The sequence below is a fragment of the Polyodon spathula genome, chromosome 13 (genome assembly GCF_017654505.1).
Source record: "Polyodon spathula isolate WHYD16114869_AA chromosome 13, ASM1765450v1, whole genome shotgun sequence".
In the NCBI taxonomy this organism is placed as follows: Eukaryota; Metazoa; Chordata; class Actinopteri; order Acipenseriformes; family Polyodontidae; genus Polyodon; species Polyodon spathula.
The window spans coordinates 34,040,508-34,049,580 of NC_054546.1; positions in this window are offsets into that span (position 1 = coordinate 34,040,508).

The following is a 9,073-nucleotide window of genomic DNA, read 5'->3' on the forward strand; positions in this document are numbered from 1 at the left end:
CATGATTAAGAAAGAAGACTGAACAGTATAATCACACAATTAACAAAATACAATTATATTAATAATAACTAAATAGCAAATATCTAGATAAGACATAAAAAAACACAGGAAATAAGAAAAGATAAAAAAAATAAAATAAATAAGAATAACAAATAAAATACAAAGTTAGCAGATAAAAAATAGATAACAGCAACTTTATATCTAGATTAGGTTAAAAAAATAAAAAGCTGATCTATAAAAAAAGAGTCTTTAATCTTGATTTAAAAATCCTGACCGAAGCAGCATCTCTAATAGACGAAGGCAAAGAGTTCCACAGCTTGGGAACATTAAAACAAAATGCACTGTCTCTGGACAAAAGTCCAGCGTTAGCTGACCTGAAAGTCCACAGAGGTTTATATGGGGGCAGAATCTCTCTTAGATACTCTGCTGCTGAGCCATTTAGTGCTTCATATGTTTATGTAATAAGATTTTAAAATCAATTCTAAAATGTATAGGAAGCCAGTGCAATGAGGCCAATACAGGAGTTATATAAGCCCGTTTTTTGGTTCTAGTCAGAACTCCTGCTGCTGCTTTTTGAATAAGCTGTAAAAGTGATGAGACATGATGTGGAAGTCCAGTAGATAAAGCATTGCAATAATCAAGTCTTACTGAAATGAAAGCGTGAATTAGTTTCTCAGCATCAACCAAAGGAAGAAAAGACCTAATTTCAGCAATGTTACATAGGTGATAAAAAGACACTTTTATAACTTTTTGAATATGTGCCTCAAAACTCAAACCAGATGAAAATATAACCCCCAAGTTTCTTACCTCAGATTTTATATTAGAGGTCATGTTGCTCAAATCATTGTTCAGGGAGTTCAAGCTCTAGTTGTTGCTGAGAACCTAACAGCAGGACTTCCATCTTATCTGAGTTTAATTGCAAAAAAGTTTTGAGACATCCAACTTTTGATATCAGCAAGACACTGCACTAAGACTGAAATAGCAACAGAGTCACAAGGTTTTACAGAAATATAAAGTTAAGTATCATCGGTATAACAGGGAAAGTTTATACTATATTTACAAATGATTTCCCCCAGTGGCAACGTATACAAAGAAAATAATATTGGACCAAGAATAGAGCCCTGGGGGACACCACAAGTGATATTGGATACAGACTCCCCTAAAGAAATAAAATCAGATATGACTCAAACCAGTTTAGAACAGTTCCAGTCAGGTCAACCCAGCTTTTCATGCAATCAGTCAAAATAGCATGATCGACAGTAACAAATACAGCACAGAGGTCTAGAAGAACTAGCATGGATATGGAGTTAGAGTCAGCACTCATCAGTAAGTCATTTACCACTCTGACAAGGGCAGTCTCTGTACTATGAGCAGATCAAAACCCTGACTGAAATCTTTCAAGGACATTGCTGTTGTCCAGATATATGTTAAGTTGTTTGACTACTTTTTCAAGAACTTTAGATAAGAAAGGCAGATTAGTCAGTAGTCAGTAGAATCTAAGTTAGATTTTTTTGGCTTAAAAAGCAGTTCTGAAGGCAGCAGGAACTATTCCTGTTGACAGATTTATTATAATAAGAATATCATTACACAAAAAACGAAATACATCTTTAAGGAATCAAATAGGAATTGGACTCAATGAACAGGTTGAGTCCTGTATTCAGATCATTCGGAGTAATCACAGAGAATGATTCCAAAACAGAACCAGTCAGTCTAAGGGGCACATTTAAATATCTTGGGAAATATTAATAATTTTATTCTACAAATACTTAAGGAATTCCTCACACCTTGCAAGAGAAACGTCAGTATAGGGAAGTGAAGCTGCTGATGGAATTACTAATCTGTCAATTGTTGACAAGAATACGCTGGGATTATTTTTATTAACATCAATGAGATTTGAGAAGTAGCAACGTCTGGCTGTCCTCGAAGCTTTGTTGTATTTAAACAGTTGGATCAACATGTGGGGACGTATAATGCTATATTCTTCAGAACCCCACTACTTACTGTTTAACAAAACTAAATTACATAAATTGAATACCATTTAGTTTTTGCCCATGTTTAATATAGCGATGCACATAAAAGTTATATCGTCACTATATTGCAGGAAACAGCTAACTCGAGTGTGTAACCTTCTGTTATCAGAACAAGAGTGGACTAGAGTGCGTGAAATTTGTAACCTGTATGTTACAGAATGTTAATTAAGAATGCCCAGATCAGATTCAAGGGGAAGTGTGTTTTGTAGAGTGACTTTTAAATGACAGTCAGTTCGCTCTTTGTGGGAGTGAATTAAAGTTGAATTATTTAGTGCATTAGTGAGATTGCTTTCCACTCCCAAGCAATAAGGTTTGACTATGTTTAAAATAGCACGGGTCCCCTCCTCCTGATCTCTTATCAAATTCTGTAGGGCTTTCAGATATGCCATTCAATCCAATGCTACCACAGACCAGTCTTTTTACTGCCATCTATACTAACAGGCACAGGAATACAGGATAGGTAAACTTGGTAAAAAATACTTATCCTTTGAAGTGCAACATTTATACATCAAAGTAAATAAACAACCTACCCTATTATTATAATTATGTCATTTTGTTTTTCAATGAATCTTCCCTTACGTTTGCATCTGTTGTACTAGCATACTAAGTGCTTACAGACTTGTCTGGCAGTATATTTCTTACGCTTTCATTATTACACAACACAGCTCTACTGTTTACAGTGCAAACACTCCAGATGGTATGCAACAGGAAGTATGTACTGTAGGTGGAGTGTTATTATGAGGATCTATTTATCTTCACCATTTCTCTGGTCTGCATTGGTGGGGGTGATATTCCAACTGTTCCAACTGCTATTGCCCTAGCAGGAGCGGTCACACTGAAATAGTGGCTTAGAAAAAGAGGTGCTGTGTGTTATATGTAGGGTAAAGGTCTGAGATAAGCTGTCTCTTAATGTACATATAGCTGACAAAATAATTCCAGTAAATGTGAAATAATATGTCACATGCATTCATTGTATGCATGTTTTTGAGAGCTTGAGTCCTTGTAGAAAAAACAATTCTTAGTGTAGGGACTCTTGTCGTGTGTTTAAAAAAATAATTCTCCACGCTTTTTTTTTTTTTTTTTTTTTTTTAGAAAAATGCGATATCAACTGTATTATAACAATATATCTCAGGTAAAGTCTACTGGGATTATTTTGTTAGCATACTTAAAAGGCTGCTATGCCTTATAAAGATTTTTCATAGACCACTAATGGGCAAAGTTACAAAATAATGGGCCCCAAACCAAATTTTGAAAGAGTTGTACATGATTTAGCCCAATACACACTTGATGTCTGATTGCAGTGAGGCATGCTGGTTGAGATATAATCTCTAAGATTTCCTGGATAATTGAATACCTGAGAATTCCAAGTGGGAGGAAGGTGTCTCATGTTGATGCCTGCACTGGAATCTGAGCTTTAAATATCACCTTTCTGATAATAGTAACATTCCATAGTGCTTTCTTAAGCTGGGCTCTTGGTACAAACACAATTGAAATTACTGACATAAGGCAAGTTTCCACATATGTAACAAACCAAACACCTCTTTTCTTTAACAAAAAAAAAAATGTATTTGGGTTGGATTAAAAGAAAGTAGCTGCCTTAATAAGGCAGACTTTAAAGATTGTAAGGTGTGTAAATCATTCTAGAGGGAACGACACAGTACCTGTACATTCTTCAATGGCATACGCCTCAGGAATAAAATCTGTTCTGCGGAGCTGCCCAGAGAGTCATCACTTTTCAGACTGTTCATCGTAAACAGTGTGGGGAAGCAGTTAAAAAGGCTAACAGAATGTCTAGTTGTATAGTCAGAACTGTAGAGTATAAATCAAAGGACGTTGAGATGAAGTTGCATAATGCACTCCTCAGACCACACAGACACACCTCTCTTTAAAGGGAACACAGCATTCAAAGACCCCACATTACTACAATAACACTGTGACCCTGGAGAATTTCCAGTGTAACTAGGCTAATCCCAGGGCTTTTAAAAAATGAACTAAGATAACATGTGGGAATTGATTTTATTTAGTGTAGAACAACAAACAATAAAGGGAGGCTTGACAGCGGTCTTTAAAATCTTGAAATGGAGTTGACAAAGTTAGCCCTAGCCAATACTTTAAGCACAGTGCAGAACCCAAGACCAAGAGGATGCAGATGGAAATTAAGAACGTGGTGCAGGTATGGAATGGGATACCTTGTCATGTTGTTGAGGCAGAAACACTGGGATCCTTTAAGACTCAACTTCACAAAGTGCTTAGATCAATCAACTACTTGGATCTGAACCAGCTTAGATGGGCCAAATGGCTCCTTCTCGTTCATAAATTTTCTTATTTGTTTATTTCTATGGGATGAGCAAATTCAAATTGAAATATAAAGAACCATTGATCCATGATTAAGATATTAAAATTTACCAAACTGATTATGTTCTCTGCAGAAGGCTGGAATTGTGCATATTGCAGATAAGGGCTGAGATCAAATAATTTACTTTAGTTTTCGCCAGTCTTTAAGTCCCTTTATTTTGGAATAAAATCAAACCAATTGTTTGACATACTTGGTGTCTTAAGCACTCTCAAGTTTCTTAGTTTTGTAACATTAACACTTTCCAAAAATGAATGAAGTTAACTGGAGGCTGGAGAAATACTCTGAATTTGCCAAACAGTTAGGAGGAAACAAGGCCTAAGGGTTTGGTCAGAACTAGTGGTTGTTCAAAATATTGACGTGTATATAAATACAAAAAAAGTTAGACGGAAGGCAAATTGAAACATTGAAAAAATATGTTTCCAAATGGTCATTATTACCACCTTGAGACACATTGCTACAATTGATCATAATTGTTACTATTATTAATAGTAGTAGTACTAATAGTAGTAGAACATTGTGTGTTAGGATTAGGTTTATGTGTTGAAGCCTCTGAAAATGTGGATGTTCCTGAAGCATTTTTAACCAGACGAATTGACAACTTGTCGTCATAACAACCAGGGAGTCAGATGACTGTAGTCAATAACAGGATGTCGCCATTATTTAAAACAACAGTGGGTGATGGACATCTGAGCTTAGATTGTATACTAATGTTTGAGTCTATCAATGTATGTTTTTTTGGGTTTTTTTTTTTTGTGGATCACACAGGCATGTTACCCTGTCCCCATCATAATGAAGTTTATTAACATGCATATTACAACATAATAACATCTCATCTGTCTATTACAGTGCAATTTAAATAGAGGTACGCGCCCTTCCTGTTGACTTCAGGACTCTGGTAATAAAGTAATTAGCCCATTTAAACACTTCAATTCATTAGCAGCGGCTTGACAATAACAGTTATTCACTGGAGAGAAACCCAACCGCCTCCTCTTGAAGTGTTTCGTGCAGATTTCCCACCAATGCACAATTTAAACTGTGAGTGGTGGACCCTAGAGAGCAAAATCTCACTGCAGTCAACTTTGGATATATTAAATAGGCCTGTATAAAGGGAGTCTGGGGGCCCCAGCTTTTCAATCAATACTTGTCTCCTGGGACATGTTCAGATTACTAAAGAGGTTGGTTGTACATCACATGTTCCAGGCCTGTCTGCTGGTGAAAGGATCTGATGGCTGATTTACCACCAGACGTTTTATTGGCCATCAAAAAATGAAGTTGTATAAAGCATGTGGATATGTACAATAACACAAGTATATCTGCTTGTCGCCTATCTTTAATTATAGTGGGATATCCGTCACACACAAAAAAACACGCTGTATCTTTGGGGTCATTATGTTACTCTAATGTTGGTGCTGGTTTCAGAGTCTTATGCTATACTGAAGTATTATAAGAGGAAACCATAATGAGGAACAGTATTTCTCATTTTCTGTCAAGGCAAGTTTTACAAAGTCTCAGCTACCATTTACCAGTGTAAAGACAAGAAGAAACACGTTGCTTTGCTCGTGGTCAAATGTTGAAATATGTTTCAATGCTTACTCTTGGGCAACAGCAGTGCCTTAAGCTGTTACATGGTCAAGTGATTCACCAGAAGTGTCAGGCTTGTCAGAAGACATTTTAACCAATGAATGCAGTTTGATGTCATTTGAATCAGCTACTGTATGCTTATAAAATCTGAAATGAAATGATGCTGAGAGAGTGTTGCGTGAAGCAGTGATGGTGAAGGGAGAGACTGCATAGGGGATGGATACTTTAATATTTTAAGCAATAAAATGTGATATTGTGAATGGCGCTGTTGAATCTGTTGTTTTATTGTTTATTTAGGGAAATGAGAGCTGCCTTAGTTGTATTTACTTAGTATTGAATGTCAAAGAAGGCTCTTGAAAATTGGTTGGTTTGTGTCCTTTGTTTACTGAACTCCCTTGTCCCAAAAAATACCAGACTCCTTATTCCACCTTGTTAACAGGAGCAATTGTGCCAGCCAATGCCTCCTAATGCAACTGTCAGCAGCAGGGACGCTTGCCCAGGTGTAGAAGGTGATATTAATAATAACATTAATGTCCCTCTCTCACCCTTATGGGATTCTGAACCAATGATAATTCAAATGGTCATTGGCAGATAAGCTTGTGGCTATGAACCTTTGAGCTTAACCTTTTTAAAATACATTTCAGTGATGTGATGAAAAACAGAAACAAGGAAAGAATTGGAAACATAATAACATGAATGACACATGCGTATGAGAATAATCAATTTTTAAGCCCTATCCTAACTTAACGTCTGTAAAATGCCTCCATAAAATTGCTGTTAGCAAGTTTGGTATAGTTAAAGCATAGCTTAATTGTGGCATAGCATAGGAGAGCATGGTAAAAGCATTATATTAAAGCTATGGTAGATAACAAAATAATTCCAGAAATCTTACCCATTTTGCATTTCCATTAGGTATATATGGTCTTGGGGGTGTAGCTTTCAGAGAAACACATGGTATTGCAAACATGTATTTCCATTTTAAAACCGACACCTGGTTCTGCACTAGGTTCCAGGAAATCTGTTATACTTTACCTTGATCATTTCACCCAGCAGTGTCTTCTGGGTCATATTACTATAGTACCTGAAAGGATAGGAATCAATAGGACAGGGCTTCTCAGACTCAGTCCTGGGCACCCCCTGTGTTTGTTGGTTTCATTCCAGCTGAGTTCTTAATTACTTAACTAAACCCTTAATTGATAATTTGCTTAATTAGACATTTTTACTTGTTTTCAGTGTTTAAACTGTTGCAGGATTCAAGTTATGTATAACATTTGATAAGTAACCTGAACTCTGCAACTGTTTAAGAGCTGAAAACAATTAAAAAGGTCTAATTAAGTAAATTCATATTCAGGGTTGTTAAGTGATTGAATGCTCAGTTGGAATGAAAACCAGAAGGCACAGGGTTGTATCCAAGACCTGGTTTGAGAACCTCTGTGCTAGGGGAAGCAGCTGATTGGTTATTGACAGGAAAGAAGCTTCCAGGTGAAATGACCTATAGGAAGTGCAAGACAGTCTAAAATCACAGCTTGCAAAGTGAGATTTATTTAACCTAGTGAGAGATATATAATGAATGGGTGTGCAGAAAAACTACTTTGGTAGGTCCAATTACTTTATAGTAAGGATGTGCAAATGTAGTTTCATGGTTTAATAAGAGCTGTGTTAATAGTCCTTTTACAATCACATAACAGCGGTAGCATGCTATGATAGAAGCACTACTATTTCTTTAAAAAATCCACTTGTCTTTTTACAAAGAACCTCTAAGTGATGCCCTAGTTGTACTTTCAGAACCAAGCAGGGATAACACATTGTCATTATTTTAACATTTCTGCACTACAGAGATGCACTTTACAGCAGGGTGAGCATTGCACACGTACAAGTGTGACGTTTTCGTGTTTTGTTTTGAAATGGACTGCTACCTGTAATAAACTTCAACAGATCCCATCGTTGGAGAGCATTTCTTTTTCTGTGGGTGAATTTAATGGATCCCAGGTGCATAGAATCGTGTCTGGGAAGTGCAATCCAAGTGTATAATAACTTGTTACATATTTGTTTGCTCATCTCCCAGGGACTGATCACACCTGTGGTTCATTAAGATATTCTTTAAAATCACAGAATCCTCCCAAGTGGATTAACATAGAACCTTTGACAGAGTGTGAATACAAAAAAAAAGAGGCGATAGAGTAATGTGATTAATAATATACATTTAAAGTGCAATTTGAGATTAAGCGTAACCAGGTCTTTTATCTTTGATATTGACGAATACAAGCAAAAACTGCCCTTACAGTTTCATCCAGTTGTCTTTGTGGCAGGCTAATCAGAAATACACATCATACACACTATAGTTCAACCTTGACATTTGATTTAGTATCAAAACATCTGATTTCCAGTCATCGCCGTGGTAACAGAATAATTATATTTAATGAAGGCCTTGTAAATCAGCATTGCTTTAGCGTTGAGTAACATGAACATGAAAGTAACTTGGCATAGGATCAAACACATTATGAATTTTTTTTTTATATAGTATTGTTATATGATAATTATTCTAGATACTATTTTGTTGTGTAGTATTACTTTCCTGCAATAGCATGTTTTTTGTATATACAACTTGAATAAAGGCCTATCTTTTATAAAGTTGTGATGAATATGTCCTTTCAAATGTCCCTTGCAAGGATTCAAAGTAAAGTAACATATGTAAGAGTTGTAATGTCAGTATAAATATAGCATTGTTCTTTGACCTTTCTAAATTAAATAAATCATCCAGTATCATTAAGGCACAGATGAAAAAACAGTCTGATTTTAAAATTTATAAAATTAACAAGTTTAGCAAGAAATTTTTCACCGACATTAATGCAGCCTTCAGAAACAGTGAGAAGTAATACAGAGGCTGTTTTCTAAATGAGCTAATGTACTAGAAAAGGAAAATGCTCATGCTATAAATGTATGTGAGTAAATACACGTCATATTAATAGTACAGAAAAAGTCCATTATCCAGCTCCCCACCATATTTTAAATATGAATCCATAAATCTGGATGAGCTTCACGCCAGCCTTTACCAGCAATTCCAGTCTATTTATCTCGGCTCTTGATTAAAATGTCAGCCCAAGCA